Raw genomic sequence first — 20,676 nt, 5'->3', positions numbered from 1 at the left:
AAGCCCACCTGCTCTTCAGTGGGAGCCCCCCTGAGCCAGGGCAGGAGTGAGGGAGTGAGCTGTGAGGTCGCTCTGTGGGGCTCACCTCCCACTCCCACGCACCCACTGGGGTCACCTGTAGCTATGACTTACATCTCACACCTTTGTCCCCCTGGAACCATCAGCTCTGCAGGGCAGGGACTGACATGTCCCCTTGTCCACCTTCGGCCTGGCTCCTCCTTCCCTGGCATCCTCCTCTCAGGAGGGCGCTGCCATCGGTTACTTGCTCACTTCTTTTCCTTCTGTCCCTTTCACCAAGAGCCTGCCGTCACATCCAGACTCACCTCACACTCCTCCACACGCCTCTGCTTTTTCTGCTCCGCCCTGTAATAGTGACACCTTCTCCTTCCTCACAGTGGCCTCGAGGTGCTCCCTCCGCCTTCCCTCTTCCAGTCAGGCATTGCCCAACAGCAGTGTGACCTTCCAAAGAGGATCCAGTTCATCTTCCTCATTCAAGGCCCTACAACTCTGCCCAGCTCTGCCCAATAGATCTGCATGCCTGCTGTCCCGCACGCCCGCCGTCCCCGCAGGCCTGTCCCTCCCTGCTGTCCGGTCTCTGTCTGGCAAGCACACCGAGCCTTCCCCACCCCTCAGCTGTGCGCCGTCCCCAGGCGTCAAATGCTGGTTCTGACTCTGGATGTGGCGCCTTCTTCTTAACCTCGAGACGTTAGTGGAAATACTGTCCTTGCCAGGTAGTATCTCCCTCGCCGCCCCGCTGTCTCTGGGCTGTCACTGTCCTGCTTAGTTCATCTGCCACTGCCTGTCTTCCAGCAGGACATCAGCTCCACGAGGGGAGGGATTTGGTTGGTCTGACTCACCACCGATCCTCAGCCCCCGGCGTGGAGCCCAGCACAGAGTAGGTGCGCAATACATGTTTGTTAAATGAATCAATTTCTGTCCTTTTCTAGCTCTCGGTACCCAACGTGCTCAGGAAACAGCTACTGAATGAAGAATAGGGAGATGGATGGGTGACGACTGTGTGGTTCTATTGTGGATGCTGCTGCAAATGTCCTCAGAGGCACAGTGGCCCTGGGTGGACAGCGTCCTCCCCTCTTTCATCCTGCTTCTGTCCAAGCAGCATGGTTTGTGACCAGCTTCCTTTGACCATTTCCAGGACAAGAATTCATCTTGTGTGGTAGAAGAAGTCATGACTGTGAGTCCTGAAATATCTCCCAGGTGGACTTTTTCACTGTGGAAGGGGGACCTAAAGGAGAGAGAAAGTTCTGATTCTCCTGTCTATGGTTTGGACTGAAACCAAGAGAATCTCTGGTTTTCTGGTCTCCCCTCTGTGCATTTGCTTCTATCCCTGCGCATTTTCCTGGGAAAATGTGTTCAGGAGGTGGGCCATGCCAGGCAGGGCACCGCTGCTGGGGACTTGGACTCTGAATTGGTGGGTCTCACACGAGGTCAGAGTTTGGGACCATGGCTGCTGGCAGCTCCGGTGGCCAACCGGGGACAGCATGAGTGCCAGTGGAAATGGTCCAAAGACGAAGCAAGAGGACTTCTCCCAACAGCCACCAGGATCTGCCTCTGGGCTCACTTTTGTCTCCCTCCAAGGGCCTTGGTCTAGAAACCTGGCCATCCTTACCCTCTGTTGGGGAACGCTCCTGCCAAGCCTGACTGTAAAGTAGGACATGTCCCTGAAGATCTGACGCTCACTCTTCGGGTCCCAAAGATGAGCCTGGGTGAGAAACAAGAAGTGCTCTTCCGGCTTTCAGAGCTCCCTCTCCTGCTGCTGGACGCCCGACCCAGCACTGGAGGGAGCCAGCTCCGTGCACCAGGAGGGGCTGATATTCACAATCCTGCATCCAGGTGCTCCGCCCAGTCAGTGGAGCGAGGCTCCTCCACGGGAACCTGCCTCACCTGCTGCCTTCCTGGGCCCTGGCTGGGAGGGGGACCCGCTCTCTTCCGCCAAGGGTCAGGGTCCTGGTCTGCTTCCTGAGCTGCTGTACATGCTCATGATTTACCTCCTTTGGTATAACTCACTGCTTATGAAAACTTGGCACATTCGACCTCTCTACCTGAGTAACTCATTGATTTAGCTTTTGGAACCGTCTGAAAATACAAGACAGTGTTAAAGTGTGTGTGTGTGTGTGCATGTGTGTGTGCATGTGTGTGTGTGTTTGAAAGGACAGATGGGAAAGTCCCTTTCCCTTGGGTATTTATAACCCTTCTCAGGCGCTGAAAGAACAGCAGCCATAACTCACCCATCCAAAAGTGCCGAGCCAGCACTTTCTTATTTTATGCACCTCCTTGCTCTTAAGTGTCCACTGTCTGGATTTCTGATCTGATAACTGTATTTAAAAATTGAGCTGCACTGGAATTCACGCTTGTCTCAGCTCTTTCGTCTGGCCAAGCACTTCTGCTCTGTTTCTCCCTCTGTGCGAGGCTGGACCAGGATGGTGCCTGCTCCCGGCCATGCTGCAGCTCCAGTCAGGGACAGCAATTCATGTGACAAGGGCCACTTGCACACAGTTCCAGAGACCTTAACACCCACAGAAGAAAGGTCATGTGGGTCATGCACCTGTGGCACCTGGATGTCCCCTCACTTCGCCTCCTGCCACTCAGCGGAGCCCTGGCATTAGGAAGGCACTCCACAAGCTTGTCGAACGAGCATTTACCCTTCCTTTATCCTCTGCCCTTCCTGCTACCCAAGTTCTTCAGCTTCTTGGGTTATATCATGCTCTTTCCCGGGTCTGCGTTTTTGAACAGCCTTTCAGTCTATCCATCCTGATGTAAGAATGCACATTTTCCAGTTTCATGATCTTAAGTTGGGTCCATGTATTTACCTTTGAAGTGAGCAGGTTGCAAACAATCTGCAAAGGGACTGGAAGACTGCAAAAGGTGCCAGGGGTAGTCCCAAGACATAAAGGGAGTTTTGGGTGACAGGAGGCCCAGGGCATTGGAACCAGGGGTTTCCAGGATTTAGGGCTGTGAAGGAGGGGGATGGGCTTCCCCAGAGAGCATGTAAACCATCCCAGTTTGCAGAGGCAGGGCTGGGAGCACCGGGACCAGGGCAGGAAGCAGGGTCATCGGAGGGAAGGACTTGGGGGACCCAACTAATGCCCCACCTGAACCTGGTGTGGTCAGCCTGTGCACCGAGGAGAAGGAAGATGTGCCCACAGGCTCCGAGCTCTGGTGGGTCAGCTGACCCTGGGCTGCACCATTAACCCAGGAAACACCAACCCCAGCCACTCGGCCCTGCAGTGAGCCCCTAATTCTCTCGTCAGCTGAGGCAGGATAAGCTACATCTGGATGGATCAGAGAGGATGATCAAAATCTACTATCAAGTGAAAAAATGAGTCACGATAATTATATTTACAAATAGTACATGTGCATACACACCCATACGTACACACACACACCCCCGGAAGGATAATCACTACCAAACTGATACAGGGTTCAGGCCCTGAAATGGACGTTCTCTGACATGTGCCGTCGTGTTCCTCCTCCCATGTGATGGTTGGTGCCTGCTTAGGGACTGGCTGATTCTGATTTCCTGGTGGTCTGTACTTTGGGAAACAGACCCCCAGTCCCCTGGTCCACATCTCATACCCCCATTTCCCTTCCAAGGCAGTTCTCTTGTTGCTCCTGTAGCCAATTTGCTTGCTAGGTTGACTATGGCCTCCCCAGAGATTCTTTGTGGGATATTTGCACACCATTGAGCATTGCTGGCATATTAATGTTTGATTGACAACCAACATTTAAGTAAGGGACTGACTGTGTCGATGGAGGCCTGTGGGTGGGGTTGGACCTTTCGAGCCTACAGAACAACACTTGGATTTTCTTTTAAGGTTAAAGAGGACCCGATCTCAGCAGCTGCATCTCTAGCTTTTTTCACTCAGCCCCTGCATGATCCCTGGGCTGTGCTGATACGGGGCATGGGTCACAGGGAATATCAGGCTCAGGGCACTCGGCTGGAGGTCTGCAGCCCCAGCCCTCCTTCGAGGTATTTAGAAAGTGCAGCATGAAGGCCTCTGACACGGCTCCAGCTGTAGGAAAATAAAACTCATCGTTTCTCAAGGACAAGTCTCAGTGTCAAGTTCAGTGCTGCTCCAGCGGCCCCAGCAACAGAGCGCGCTTCCTGTCCATAGAGTGTCCCCCTCCCCCGTCGTACAATTGCAGAGGCCACCTCCTGGGAGCTGCAGGGATCAGGGCACCGCTGTCCAGAGGGCACAAGGACAACCAGAGAGCCACCCTGGTTCTGGTGATCTATAAAGAAAGAAACATCACCTGAATTCCCACCGTCCTATGACAATCACCATTGCTGAAAGAAACACTTTGGCACATTAAAATTTAAAAAAAGTTGATCTGAGCAGAGATTCATGATTTGGGCAGCTCCAAACAATGTAATAAAATAAGCAGTGTCCTTGAATATAGTTTCAGTTGTAGAACACAGATCTCGATATGAAAGGATCTTTTTCCATCGAATTATACACAGTTTTCCATTCTATATGTAATTTCCTCTTTGATCCAGAAAGTAGTCAAAAATACTTTTGAATTTTCAAGATGGGTATTTCAATCATCTTTTGATGTGCTTGTTTGATTTTACTGAATAATGATTATAAGCACAACTTGCAACACTTCTGGAAATTCATGAGATTTTCTTTGTAATCAATTGTATGTTTGTTTTTGTGAATATTTCGTAGAATAAGGTCACAAAACAGACACAGGGAAGTATCAGACACCTTTCTGTATATTACTGAAATCAAGTTCACTAATTACATTATTAATATCTTATACACCTAAACTGAAAAAAAAAATGTATTAAATTCTTCTGCTATAATTGAGCTGCTTCTAAAGGATTTAGAAGTATTTCTGTAAAGATTTATCTATTTTATTCCTTGATTGTTTGTTACATATTGGTTAATAATTATTTTATATTTTTCATGTATCATATTTTTTACTACTGGTGCTATTGTTTTTATCTCAATTTAAGATTTTTGCCCTTGAATTCCATTTTATCTGATTTTAATATTTATTAATCCTGTGTGTGTGTGTGTGTGTGTGTGTGTGTGTGTGTGTGTGTGTGTGTTACAATCTACTTACTAGTGTTATATTTTTGCCCATGCCTTCATTTTCAACCCATGTTTGTCAGGGTTTTTTTGTTTTTCCATTTTAAAATGTTTTATTTTGGAATAATTATAAATTCACTGTAAGTTACAAAGGCTGTGCAGGGAGGGTCCCTGTCCCCTTTACCCAGTTTCCCATGGTGATTACATTTTCTCTAATAAAGATTAGGAAAGAAATTGGCAGTGGTATAACATGCGCGCCACTTTATCCCTCGTATAGATTCATGTAACCACCAGATTATTCAAGATACAAACCTATGTCATCACCGCAAACATCACTCTCAACTGAGCCTCTGTAAAATCACCTCAGTTTCCCTCCTCCCCACCAGCCCTGACTCCTGGCAACCACTAATTCCTATAATTTTGTTATTTTAAGGATGTTGCATAAATGGGATGATACAATATATGACTTTTGGGGATTGGGTTTTTTTCACAATGCCATTGAGATCCATAATAGTCTATTCTTTTTTATTGCTGAGTAGTATTCAACGGTGTGGTATTATTCCACAGTTCTTGTAACCATTCACCCATTGAAGGACCTCTGGGTTGTTTCCAGTTTTGGGCTATTACAAACAAAGCTGCTACAAACATTCAAGTATAGGTTTTGTGTGAACATAAGTTTTCATTTCATTGGGATAAATGCCCACGAGTGCAATTTCTGGGTTGTACAGTAAGAGTATGTTTAGTTTTTAAAGGAACTGCTAAACTGTTTTCCAGAGTCACTGAACCATTTTGCATCTCCACTAGCAACGTATGAGTGATCCAGTTTCTCTATATCCACAACAGCATTTGGTATTGTTTCTGTTTTTAATTTTAGCTGTTCTCATAGGTGGGTAGTATATTACACTACAGCCTTAATTTACTTTTTCCCAGTGGCTAGTGCTGTTGGATATCTTTTCATGTGCTTGTTTGCCAACCACATATCTCCTTTGGTGAAATATCTTTTTTCTATTTTCTCATCAGAATGTTGGTTTCTTTATCCCTGTTAAGTTTTGAGAGTTCTTTATACATTCTATATATGACACCTTTGTCAGATATGTGGTTTGCAAATATTTTCCCAACCCTGTCAACTTGTCTTTTTATCTTCTTAACAGGGTCTTTCACAGAGCAAAAGTATTTCATTTTGATGAAGTCCAGTTTATTAATTTTTTTAATTTTATGGATTGTGCTTTTGGTGTAATGTCTAAGAACTTTTCGCCAAGCTCTAAGTACTGATGCTTTTCTTCTCTGTTACCTACTTAAAGTTTTATAGTTTTACATTTTACATTGAAATCCATGATGAATTTAATTTAATTTAATTTTATATAAGGTGTGAGGTTTAAGTTGAGGTTAATTTTTTTTTGCCTGTGACCAAGAATGTACATTGGGGTGAGTACAGCCTCTTCAATAAATGGTGTTGGGAAAACTGGACATCCACATGCAGAAGAATGAAACTAGACCCGTACCTCTTGCCATTTACCAAAATCAACTCAAAATGGACTAAAAACTTAAAATAAGACCTGAAACTATAAAACTCATAAAAGAAAATGCAAGGGAAGCACTTTAGGAAGCAGGACTTGGCAAAGAATTTATGAATATGACCCCCAAAGCATAGGCAACAAATGGAAAAATAAACAAATGGGATTACATCAATCTGAAAAGCTTGTGCACAGCAAAAGAAACAATTAACAGAATGAAAAGACAACACATAGAGTGGGAGGAAATATTTGCAAACTATGCATCTGACAAAGGATTAATATCTGTAATATACAAGGAACTCAAACAACTAAAAAGTAAAGAAAAAAATAACCTAATTAAAAATGGGCAAAGGAGCTGAATAGGCATTTCTCAAAGGAAGATGTACAAATGGCCAATAGAAGCATGAAAAAATGCTCAACATCACTCAGCATCAGGAAAATGCAAATCAAAACCACACTGAAACATCATCTCATCCCAGTTAGACTGGCTATTATCAAAAAGACAGAGAATAACAAATGCTGGTGAGGATGTGGAAAAAGGCAATTGTCCTATTACTCTGTTGGTGGGACTACAAATTGGTGCAGTCATTATGGAAAACAGTATGGTGGTTCCTCAAACAACTACAGTTAAATTGCCAGGTGATCAAGCAATTCTACTATGGTGAATATACCCAAAGGAATGGAAATCATCACGTTGAAGGGATACCCACACCCTCATGTTTATCACAGCTCTATTTATAATAGCCAAGAGTTGGAACCAACTTAAATGTCCATTGTCAGACAACTGGATAAGGAAAATGTGGTATATACACACAATGGAATACTACTCTGCCATAAAAAGAATGAAATAGTCCCATTTCCAATGACATGGATGAACTTAGAAAAAACCATGTTATGTGAAATAAGCCAGGCACATGTCCTAGCTCACAAGTAGGAACTAAAAAATAAACAAATAAATAAATAAAAAAGAAAGAGACAGCAATCACAATGATACATGGAATTTTCAAAAGGAAAGAACAGAACTGAGGTTACCTCAAGTGTGAAAGGGGGTTAAGGGAGGAATTGGTAAAGGGACACAAAAAACAATTACACTGTATAATGTTGATACACAATTAATTATCCCAATTAGAGCATCATATATTGCAAGCAGGTATTGATATTCAACTCTGTACCCCACAGATATGTGCAATTGACTATGTTACAATAAACATTTTTTTGTGTGTGTGTATAGGTAATTAATTGCTCCAGTAGCATTTGTTGCTAAGGGTATCCTTCCTCCATTGAACTGCTTTTTAGTTTTGTTGAAAATGTACCAGCTATACTTTTTGAGCCTATTTTTTGATCTTTGTCCTGCTCCACTGATCTGTATGTCTGTCTCTCTGACAACACAACATATTTTTGAGTTAAAAGTATATCACATACAAAGTAATTTCTCCCACTTTATTCTTCTTTCAATATTGTTTGAGTTATTCTAATTCCTTTACCTTTCACATAAATTTTTGAACAGCAAATATTGCTGAGATTTTGATGGGAATTTAATGAAAACTTTATTATTTTGGGGAAGCACAAACATCTTTGCTATGTTGAGAGTTATAATCCATGAACATAGTATGTCTGCCCATTTGTGTAGCTTGTCTTTTATTAGTGTTTTGTAGTTTTTAGCATAGAAGTTCTGTACGTGTTTTCTTAGATTTACATCTAAATATTTCATTTTTGGGTAGCTATTGTAAATTGTATTTGTAATTTAGGTTTCCACATGTTTATTGCTAGCATATAGAAATACAATTTATTTTTGTGATTTGATCTGTTATCTTGCTATCTTGCTGAACTTACTTATTCTAAATTTATTATTTTCAGTAAATTCCTTGGGATTTTCTATGTGAACTATCATGTCATCTCCTAATATAGAAAGTTTTCTTTCTTTCTTTCCAACATATGTGATTTTAATTTTCTTTTTATTCCTCATTGTGCTGGCTAGAATTTTCAGTACTATGTCGAATGGCAGGGGGGAGAGTGAACATCCTTGCCTCATTCTAGATCTTAGGTGTAAGCATTTCATTGTTAAGTATGATAGTTATAGATATTTCATAAATTTTCTTTATCAAATTATCTATTCCTGTTTCTCTGAGAATTTTTAATCATAAATGGGTGTTGTATTTTTTCAAATGCTTTTTCTACATTAAAAAATATAACCATGAGATTTTTTTCTCCTTTGGCCTGTTAATACGGTAGATTACATAGAATTTTGAGTATTGAACCAAACTTGTATCCCTAAATAAGCTCTGCTGCTTTGTCATGGTGCATAATTCTTATATGTTTCTGAATTCTATTTGCTCATATTTCATTAAGAATTTTTGCCTCTATATTCATGATGGGTATTGGTTTGTAGGTTTTTTTTTTTTTTTTTTTTTACTGTCTTAATCTGGTTTTGATGTCAGGATTCATAGAATAAGTTTGGAAGTATTCCCTCCCTTCTATTTTCTGGAAGAGATTGTAAAGAATTGGTGTTAATTATTTTTTAACCTTTTAGTAAAATTCTCTGGTGAAACTGGCTGGACCTGGAGATTTTTTTGGGGGGGGGTTTATATTACAAACTCAATTTACTTAATAATTAAAGGTTATTCAATATTGGTGCATTTTAGCAGTTTGCACCTTTTGAGGAATTGGTCCACTTCATATAAGTTGTCAGATTTACGTGTGCGGTGTTCACAGAATTCCCTTATTATCCTTTGATGTCTGCAGAGCCTATAGTGATATCCCTTGTTTCATTAATGATATTGGAAATTTGTGTCTTCTCTTTTTTTTCTTTGTCAGTCTTGCTACAGAAATGTCAATTTTATTATTTTTTCAAATACCTAAGGTTCCATTGATTTTATCTATTGTTTTTCTGTTCTTGATTTTATTGATTTTTCTTCTTTACTATTTCCTTCCTTCTGCTTGCTTTCTTATTCTTTTTTGTTTCTTAAAGTGAGAACTTAGATTATTGATTTGAAACTTTTCCTCTTTCCTTCATACTATACTACTATAAAGGATATACTTTTTATTACTATAATACATTTCCTTTTTACCACTACTTAAATGCTACAGATTTTCTTCTCGTTATTTCTTTAGCTATGTTCTGCCAATTTTGATATGTTGTATTTTCATTTGCATTAATTTCAATGTATTTTTTAAATTTCCCCAAAGACATCCTCTTTGACCTTGGATTATTTAGAAATGTGTTGTTTAACTCCCAGGTGTTTGGCGATTTTCCTGTTATCTTTCTTTTATTGATTATAGTTTAATGCCATTGGGGTCAGAGAATAATCCCTGAATAATTTTAGTTCTTTTAAATTTCTCTGTTACGTTTGTTTTATGGGCCAGGCTGCGGTCTATCTTGATGTATGTTCTACAGATTCTTGAGAAAAAAATGTGTATTCTGCTGTTTTTGAGTGGAGTGTTCAATATTTGACATTAAATCCTGTTGATTGATCATGTTGTTGAGTTCTATATTCCTCTCATTTTCTGTCTAATTGTCTATCAATTTTTGAGAGGGTGGTATTAAAGTCTGCACTGTAACTGTAGATTTGTCCATTATTTTTTCAGTTCTCATATTTTTCTTCATATATTTCATAGCTCTATTGTTTGGCATCTGTACTTTAGGATTGCTATGTCTTCTTAGATTGAACCTTTTATCATTGAAAAATGTAAGTCTTGGTCCTGGTAATTTTCTGTTTTTGAATTGTACTTTGATACTGATATAGTCATTCCTGATTTCTTTTGATTAATATTTGCATGGTACATTTTTTTTTATTCTATTACTTTCATCATACCTATGTTGATATATCTGAAGTGAGTTTCTTGTAGACATTGTATAGTAGGATCATATTTTTTTGTTTTGTCCACCCTGTCAATCTCTATTTTTTTGGTTTTATTTAGACCATTTACATTTACAATAATTATTGATATATTATTATATCAATATAATAATTGATATTATCTGCCATTTTAGTTTTTGTTTTCTTACTGTTCTATTTTTTGGTTTTTTTGTTTTCTGTTTATTCACTTCCAATGGGTGACCTAGAAATTAAAAAGAATTCCATTTGACTTGTTTATAGTCTTTTTCAGTGTTTCTTCTTATACATGGTATTTTTATAATTGCTTATGTTACATTATGCATAATGTTGACGTTTTAGTAGTTTGAGTGGAGTACAGAAAATTTACCTATTTTACTCTTTACCCTTTCCCATTCATAACATAATTGTCTTGAATATTTCCCCTACATACACTGAGAACTACATTAGATGTTATTACACATTTTGCTTCAATTGTCCAACGTAATTTAGAAAATCCAAGAGGAGAAGGAAAGTCTATCCTATGAATTTTATTTTCAGAAATTTGGCTATGATGCAGCTTGGTGTGGATTTCTTTGTTTTCATCCTATTTGGGGTTTGCTAAACTTGAACATATGTTTGTATATGTTTCCAAATTTGGGAAAATTTCTGCCATTATTTTTTGAATACTTTTTCTACACTCCTCTTCTTCTTTCCTTCTGGGACTCCAGTGACATAAATATTAGATTCTTAGTTATAGGCACATATGTCCCTGAGTATCTTTATATAAATATAAATATACACATAACTCTCTGTTGTTCTGATTGGGTAATTTCTATTTTATTTTCAAGTTCACTAATTCTTTCCTCTGTCTTCTGCATTCTGCTGTCAAGCCCATCCATTGAGTTTTTTTTTTCCTTCTGGTTTTGTGTTTTTTAAATTCTACAATTACCATTTCGTTCTCTATATCTTCCATTTTTTCCCTAAGGCTTTCTATTCTTTCTTATTTGTTTTGAGTATCTTCATAATTGTTCTCTGAAGCACTTTTATGATAACTTCTTTAAAATCCTTGCCAGGACATTCTAACATCTGTGTTATCTTGATATTGTTTGTTGACTGTCTTTTCTCATTCAAGTTAGGACCTTCTTGGGTCTTGGTATAGTCGATTAAATCCTGGCTATGTTAGCTATTATGTTTTCAGACTCTGAATATTAATTAAATCTTGTGTTTCAGCATAGCTCCTCTGATGACATCCAGTCATGAGTGGGAAGGGTGCCTTGTTACTGTAGGGTGGGTGTTGAAGTTCAGGCTCCTGGCACGGTGTCTGTTGACTCTGTGGGGAGTGGGGAAGAACTCATAATTGCTCTGCCAAAATACAGTTCTGGGCTTCCCACTTAGTCTTCATTGCTACCACCTTGAGCAGGTTTGGGAAAGCCACATTACAGTCTGGCAAGGGTGGAAGTGCTGAAGATGGAGCTGCAGCTTTTTTTCTGTGATGTCTGCCTGGAGCAGAAAGGTTATTGTCCAAGTTTTATGTCTTGTGAGGTTGCACTATTCCTGGTTCCCTGGCTAGAGAAACAGGTTTTTCTTGGGGTGGGGAGGCTGTTTTTGTCTGTACCTGCTGGCATTCTCTAATACCAAGTCTGGGAATATGAGGCTAAAAGAAAACCCAAGGAAATTGCCACCTCATTTGTTGGCTTCTAAGGTCCCTAGCCAGTCTGACTTTGTCTCTCTACATTTCAACATTTTCTAATGTTTGTTTTATAATGTCCAGGCAGCAGGAGGAATAGGAACATGTACATGTACTCCATTTTGTTTGTAATGTGTCTCTTCGACATAGTTCACTGCTCAATTTTATTTTGCCCCTATCTGAATGTCTTTACATTTGGGTAGGAAAATTCAGCCCGTTCACATTGATTTCAAATACCGATATGGAGAAATTAATTTCTTCCATTTTTTTTTTACTGCCTTTGTACTTTGCAGTGATTTTTTTTTTGGGGGGGGGGGAGAGTTTGCTGATTTAATCAGGTAAAATTTTTTATTTCTTACCTGTGCCCCAGTCTCTAACCTGGATAGTCTATTACACATCCTCATTGCACTTTGAGAGGCTTCTTAAGTGTCTAATGCTACGGGGTGCAGACCTCTGTCGATCCTCTGTCAATATTTTGAGATTCTGGGCAGTTTTCACAATGAACACAGAAACTGTGGCTGCTCAATCTGTTCTTTGGAGTGGCTACACATGCTTCTGCTTCTCTGAAAGAACACCAGGAAGCTAAGCTGTCGACACAGGACGCGGAGGAGCTGGAGCACACTGGTTCTAAGAATATCTGAGTGCAGCTGCCTTCTCTAGGCAAGATAACAATCCCTGTAAACAAGACAGTAACAGCACTAAAACGTCACCCATCATCATCTGTGTCTGTTCCATATTAAATGAACCCACTGGTCACAGCCCAAAGGAAGCCTGGAGAGTCCACTTTGCGTAAGGAGAATTTCAAAGAAGGCCCTCTGGCCTTAAGCTGGTTCTTCTTAAAGGGTGACATGAGGGCATGACCTAGAATCTCAAAAAATCTCAAGTGTCTGTCCTTTGGGGACTGTCCTTCCTTATCCATCATGATGGTTGGTGGATGGAGATGGAGTGTCTGAATCTAAAGCCACCTGGACTGACAGGACATTGGGTTAATTGCATCCACCTGGTCCTCGTCTGTCATTACTGCTGTCTTCTAAAGGCCCCTTACGTTTTAGCCTCAGTTGGAGAAAAGCAAAGAATCGGGGCAAGTATTTATTTACTTATTTCTGAAGCAGCACCACCTCCTGAAAGGCTGTGCCTCAAAAATCTAAGTATTCACTCCAGTTAGGTCAGGACACAGGAGGATGAGTATTAACCTGTGCATGGCCCGTCTAACTCTGAACACCAGCTTAGCCTTTCTATGCCTGAGTGTCCCCTTGAGAACTCGCTGTCAGCAATCTCAGGCTAACTAAGAAATCACGTGGAAATACATCACAGCAGTGACAAGAGATTCACGAATCTGTTCTGTTGGTCCGACATGGTGATCATTTTCCTGTTGTATGCTAATGCACAAGAAAGTGCTACCAAATTAAATGTAATGAATTTGCTTAATCTCCATGGAGTTCATTTATCATGTAGAAATATTTCACTTGTGTTTATAAAATCCAGTTCCCGAAGAATTTTAGAATCGTCGTGTTCTTCAGTACCAGAGCTCAAAGAGACTTGAGAGAGGCTCTTTTTCTTATGTCTCAGCAAGGAAATATTAGATCCAAAGCATGGCTGTGACTGGTCCAGGGTCATTTGGCTACATTTTTAGCCCAAAGAAACTAGAAAATAATTGTAGAAGGAAGAAAGGGAGGAGAATAAATGAGCAAACATTCAACAAAGATGTAGCCCAGTCTAGAGCTCTTTCCTCCACACCCAGAACAGCTCTGCCTGGCTGATCACAGGGCCGCGATGGGGGAGCAGACAAGGCAGTCTCACATACAAAAATGCCATTGTCCCTCTGCCCGATCCTTCCCCTCTGAGTCTGGTCTCAGACTATGCTTTTCCCTTGACCCGAACATCATTCTTTGAACCATTTTGAGGGTTCTTATTTGGTGATTCAGCAACTTTTTGTTGAATATTTGCTCATTCAATGTCCTCCCTTCCTTCTTTCCTTCCTTCCTTCCATAATAATTTTTCACCCCCCAGGAGCTGGAAGTACAGCAGTGAACAACACAGACCAAATCCCTTTCCTGGTGAAGCCTGACATTCTCATTTTTGCGAGACATAGTATGAAGAAATAAATGAGGAAAATGTAAAATGTGTCAGGTGGTGATAGGTGTCGTGGAGAAAGTAAGTCCAGAAGAAGAGATAGGAAGGCTGGGGAGGCAGGAGGGGCTGCCCTTTTATACAGGGTGTTCAGAGTAGTCCTCACAGAGAAGATGGCATTTGAACAAGAGCTGAGGGGGGTGATGGAGGATGTCCTATGGCCGGCCCGAGAATATCCCTAGCAGGGAAAACAGCAGGCGCCCACTTCCCGAGCTGGAGCATTCCTGGGCTCTCAGAGGTTGGGTTCAGCAGGGAGGCTCTTGTGGGAGGAATCAAGTGAGCAGGGAGCAGAGTGGAGGGTGCTGGGCTGGAGCTTGGGGTGGAGCAGGAGTGGGGACTGGGTGTGGAGACCTCACAAGAAACCATGAGGACTCTGGCTCTGACTCTGTGTCTCATGAGGAGCACTGAGGGCGTTTGAGTGAGGGGCGACATGAGTCAGTTTTTGTTTTAACAAGTCCACTCTGGCAGCTGTGTGGGACGCAGAGTGTGCGGGGCTGAGGGTGGCAGCAGGGCCACAGTGAAGAGGCAAATACAGACATCAAGGGAGGGGTGGTGACAAGTGTCAGGTTCTGGACTGACCAGGAAATGGAGGTGGGAGGCTATGCGGATGGATTGTGTGGAGTGCAAAGTAGAGGAATAAAAGATGACTCTGGTTTGGCTGAGCAAGTGGAAATTAGCATTTGAAACTGATGAAATTTGGGGTGCTGCTGACCATGGGTACATTTAAACAAAAGAGGAAATTACCTGGATTTCTGGGTTTTCTTGAAAAATTGGAAGACCTGACATCAATAGGCCCAAATTTTTACATACACCATCTGTTGGAAATCAGGGAAAGTCCCCAAAAAGTCCCAGCCATGAGGCTGGACCTACCACAGGTAGTTAGCACCCACAGGTGGGCCTGTTTCTAGAGGAGAAAATACAAGAGACCGAAGAGGGGGCAAGCAAGTCTAGGTTTTCAGAAGTTTTGCATACACAGCAAACATGGGAAGACACACAAAGCCAACAGTCACGATCAATGCAGAGAAGAAAAGATGCATAAAGTCCAAAGAGGGGCACTGACATAAAATCCCGGTTTCCACAGAGCATGCAGACTGATCTGTTGTGTATTATTTATCTATCCTAGTGCCTGATGCAAGGTGGTACAGTTTAAGATCCAGTGACAGAGTGGCCAGTTCTGTCATGTCCTATGTGGCATTACCATAAAACCAGGAATGGTTACCCGAAAACCTGGGAGCGCACCCCAAACTAAGAGCGGGTACCCAAAAGACCAAGAATCTTATGCAATTGGGGGTGATGTATTAGCAGCTGTGTCCCACCAAAACAGGAGGTCATTACTTCAAAACCAGGAGCGGGTACCTGAAAAACTGAGGAGTCTCACTTACCGCATCTGACGGTTCAGGATCAGTCAGAGAAAGAGGACCCCAGTGGCTGAACGCAGAGCACTGAGCACATGGTTGCGCTGGTAGAGCTCTGGCCACTAGTGGGCGCCCTCCTGGCTGGCTCATTACTTGTGATGTTGGAGGTCGGGTCTGGGGAGGCCTGATAGTCAGCCTCAACCCACCCTGTCCTCTTACTAAATTCTTGACTCTGCCACAGGAAAGAATTCAAGAGCAGAGTCACAGCAGAAAGTGAGAACAGGTTTAATATAATGCATAAGAAATACAGGTTCCACAGGGAGAGTGTGGCCTAACCCCAGAAGTTGGGCAGGGCCTACACCAAGTTTAATACAAAAGTAAGAAATGCACACTTAAAGTTCAGTACAGAGTGCAGGTGGGCTCAAGAGAGTGAGCAGCTGTTTGCTGAAAGTAAGTTTGACACAAAAGAAAGCACACATACCTCACCTGGTGAAGTGTGGGTTGGCCCCAAGAAAGTGAGAAACAACCCTGCATTCTGCTGGGATTCAGCTTTTATAGTTTCACTATCTAATGCATATTCATCTAAGGGGGTGTGGGTCCTTCCCAGTTATGCAACATAGTCTTGCACATGCTCAGTTGGTCTCTTTTTGGAGCATGTTCATTGATCAAGTCCTATCACATGCACCAGACATATTCAAGAATAATCTGTGCTCTTTAGCACCCCTAGAAGAAGGTCATTCAAAGGATAAACTCCACTTACTAAGCATGCCCAGCCACCGGATTTGTATAAACCAGCCCCTTGTGGTCTCATTTTCTCCATGTTGGTGCTGAAACTGGGTCTAACTAGCAACAGTAACTTTTTCTAGGGGAAGGCCTATAGGAGGAGCCTGAGACCTTGGAGAAGGCTTGAAACCCAGAGGTGTGTCCTGTAACCTGAACCCATGGAAACCGAGCACCTCTTGTCTCACTTATACCTATTGTTAAGAACTATGACTTTTTTTTTTCATTTCTAGGCCACACCAGCAGGAGCGGCCATAAGTGGTGAAAAGGGTCAGAAAAACATCCAAGGTTCTGCTCCTTCCCACTATTGCAAAGCTCCCGTATTCCTCCTCCCCTTCCCTACAGTCTGGGCGATCCAAGGTGTGACTCATGCATTCTGGGGCACTGTGTAGTGTGTCTGCCCTGTCCTGTGTCTCCTGATGCCTGCGATCTGTGCCATCACATTAAACAGCTGGAATCTTGCTCATGTCTCCAGCTCACCACTGTTCAGTCAGGACACAGCCTTATTATAAGTCTATGACCTGGAATTTAGGTGGATTTTGTAAACTGGAGGACAATCCTGGTGACAGACACTGTAAATTTCCCATATTTCCCTTAGGATGAGGTCCATCCCAGGAGGATCCATATCTTTCATGAAGACAGTCCCTGACATCGGGCTTTGCAGCCCTCCAGATGTGCGTAGGTTGAATCATGGAAAGGACATAGCACAGGCTTGAGCTGGGTCACCTGCCATGTGACCTTCTAGCTCTGCAAAATACTCTTGAATAATGCAAAAATAACAACCCTTTAATAAAGTTACATATACCTTTATGTGAGTATTTCAGTAAATGAATATTTTTCCATAGTGTTTATAGCAAAGTTCTAGTTCCATAGGATGTTTCTAGGAAAACGGTTCCTTGGTTGGTGCTACATATTTTATATATATCTGATTCTCAAAGACTTAGAAAACACATTATTGGATTCAGGGCTTGAATAAGCCCTGCAATAAAGAAGTCTGCTTATCTTGATTTAATCCAGCTTGTCTCTAAATTATGAAACGCATTTATCACTGAATACCTTCGGAACATATTTTAGAAACACTGTCTTATATATTCACGACAACCCTGGGGAAAAAACTTAGGCTATGAGAGGTAAAGATCCCTCTGCCAGGAGCCATAATACAGTAAGTGTAGGAAATAGCCTTCACCTTCCAACTCCTAGCCTGGTGCTCTTGCCAGGATACCACTCTATCAGTTCTTCATAAAACTCTCTGCCGCTGATGTACATATTCTCATCAGTAATAACAGCTCACATTAGCAGGGCTTCTCAGGATGCTGGAGCAGTTCTTTGAAAAGTCCCCCAACCCCGGTCTAAGAATTGGGATGGATTAAGTAAATTAAGTAAATATTACAGCACTAGTTGCCTCATAGACACTTTATTATTATTAATTGTTACAAGTATCACACTTAACCAATAGCTTTTACTTACTTTTTATTATGAGAATAATGTGTGCTCATTAAAGAAAAGTTGGGGAAAAGTTGAAAAAGAGTTAAGAACAAAATCGTTTCAACCTAGAAATAACCCAGTTAACATGGTGTCAGCATGGTGACGAGTGTGTTCATATACATATTCACATTTGCATGTTTTGAGGACGATGCTCTCTCTACAGTTATTTATCATGACCTCCCTATTTTTCTAAACATCATAGGTTGTGAGGATATTCACACCTCATTAAATACTCTTTGGGATCACACTTTTACTGGCTGCACGAAGCTCTCTTGCATGAATGTGTGGGGTTTCACTTAGCCATTGGTGGTAGAATCAATGCTGCAGGTTTCCCCTCATCGGCGATTGTGTATGGCAGAACCATGGGCTGGAGATAGCCCGAATGCAAGAGCCACTGCTTGGAGGGAAGTGCCTGAAGATGCCTGCCCTGCTCCAGACTTTAAGTGAGAAATAAACCTTTGCTATGTTGAGCCCATGAAATGCCAGCATTTACTTTTTACTGCTGCATAGCTTAGCAGATACTCATACATCACCTCACGCACTGCATCTTTGAGTTTATTTTTCAATTTATTCTTTTTAAAATAGAGCTTCGATAAACACATTAAAATATGTATCTTTGTTATCTTTGTTTATATCTCTGACTACGTTCCTTGAAAATATTATACTTTTTAGAAAAAGTATACAAATATGAGAGTACTTCAAAAAGTTCATGGAAAAATAGAATTGAAAGATAATACAAATCTTTCCATGAACTTTTTGAAGTACTCTTGTATACGCATCCCCTACACAAAGTAGTGTGTGAGAGAAACCATCAGATCTTGGCCTTATCAAAATTGTTTATTATTCTAAAAATATTTGCTAATTTTACATGTTGAAAATAGCAACTCATTATTTTTATTTGTATGATTTTGATTTCTTCCTTTTTTTTTTTCCCCCTTTTTGTAGCTGGCTGGTACGGGCATCTGAATCCATGACTTTGGTGTTATAAGGCTGCATTCTAACCAACTGTGCTATCCGGCCAGCCATGCATGTTTTTGAGTTCTAATAAGGTTGAAGCCATTTTTTCCAATTGCCTCTCTAGGAAAGCAGGTGGGAGCTATGAGAGCTGAAGCTCTAATGAGATTGCTGAAGCGTCTTCTCACCTCTCTGGCTTCCACAAGTCTTCCGACCCCATGAGGTTGGGACTTCTTTGACTGAGCCCTGCCCATGAACAAAGGTAACTTTGGGTTTGCCTTATAATTAATTGTCTGTCAGCAACCTGGGTGAGGACTGCTTTGTCAAGACAGAAATGAGGATACTGATTCTTCCCATTTCATGTCTGTTTAAAAGAAAAAGCAGCCTTCTGGTTTTCCAGGGAGAGGCCTGTAGCCATTTGGGTTCATGGACTGCTACTGAAGATACAGGAAATTCTCAGTCCAGCACAGATGCATATATCACAACAGATCCCATGATGTGAAATGGCCCACAAGGGGCTGCAAGAGTACAGAGGATAGGGGGCCACTTCTGCCTGGGGGGCCAGAACATACAAGCTAGATCTTGAAGGTGACATTCAGGGTGACATCAGAGCTTGATCTCTGGTCTTGGGTCCCAGGCTGGGCCTCATTTTCCATGGATTAGCCTCATGGCAGCTCCTCTAATGCAATATACAAGCCAGGTTTCCCTGTGCTGAAAGGTGATCAAATCGGACAAATTGTAAATCTATAGCTCTTGTTTTGTCAGCATGTATATTTTTATAGAAAGGAGCAAATCTCTGCTGAGCTAGCCAGATAATCATCTCTGCTTTTCCTTACTTGTTCTGAGCTGTGAAAGAATGCCCTTGGTGGGACCTGGTTTTAATCACCTTTGATTAACAGAAGCTTTTGAAGGGGAAGGTGCTTTCTGTAAACTGTGGCAGGGTCCCCAGGCATTAACATTTCAGACTTTTCCCCAGTATATGAAATGTCTAAAAGCAGAGCCACAATATCAAGTCTGTGGAGACAAAACTCACTGCATGGGGAGTTACTTTAATGCCTCTGACTCATTTCTCAAAGAAGTTTTTTGGCTTTTTATTATTTTTTTTATTCTTGAAAAATTGCAGGTCATACAAAGCCAGAGCCTTCTGGGTCCAGGAAATGTTTCGACCTGCTTTTTATTTAGTGCAAAAGAAGGCTTTTAGGAGAGATTGAGAGAAGCCAGAGGAAGACTTGGGAATGGCCCCAGAAGTGATTGAGAGGTGGGAAGGACTGAGCCTAGAAGAAAAGGTGAGAGGATTTGGGAACTTTGCTGGGGATGGTGGGAAAAGTCACTTTCTGTCCTTAAGAAAATTCAGAGATAAAACATAAATACTGTCCCCCAACCTAGATATTTCATTAAGAACTGCATTGTTTGGTCAGGGATGTAGGAACCCTGGAACATGCAGGCAAGATGTAAGGCTGGATCCGCAGGTCTTTAAAACCTAGCCCCTTATCCATCCTTTGGCCTGGTTTAAGTATCAGCCTGCTGTAAAGTCTAAGAGGCTAAGCTGATAGCTGGCTTCTGGGTATGAGGCTCAGGAACACAGCAGTGACAAGAGCAAAAGGGCAGATGCTTGTGATATTTTGCTTTCACAAGTTCTAGCTTGGAGTGTAAACCTTGGGTTGTAAGGGATTTGAGTGAACACTGAACGGCATAGGCTTATGGAGGCTGGGCGGGCTGAGACAGTCACGGTAAGTCTGTTCTTTCCAGTCCTTCCCGAGGTCAGGCAGGACCAGCCACACGTCCACCGAATGCACTTCCAGCTCCATTTTCTCTCATTTTGGAGGAAGCGGTTCCTGCTGGGAAATGCAGCCAATGCTGATAGTTCATCTTGGGCTTGTGCTTCCCAGTCCTCCACAAATC

General features: G+C 41.8%; 1 pseudogene; it reads right to left on the bottom strand.

Moving 5' to 3' along the window:
* Nucleotides 1-20,676, bottom strand: part of LOC134370831 (eukaryotic translation initiation factor 2A-like) — a 54,716-nt pseudogene that overhangs the window by 16,315 nt on the left and 17,725 nt on the right.

This window comes from Cynocephalus volans, chromosome 2 (genome assembly GCF_027409185.1).
Source record: "Cynocephalus volans isolate mCynVol1 chromosome 2, mCynVol1.pri, whole genome shotgun sequence".
Lineage (NCBI taxonomy): Eukaryota > Metazoa > Chordata > Mammalia > Dermoptera > Cynocephalidae > Cynocephalus > Cynocephalus volans.
This window is presented reverse-complemented; position numbering and strand designations above follow the sequence as displayed.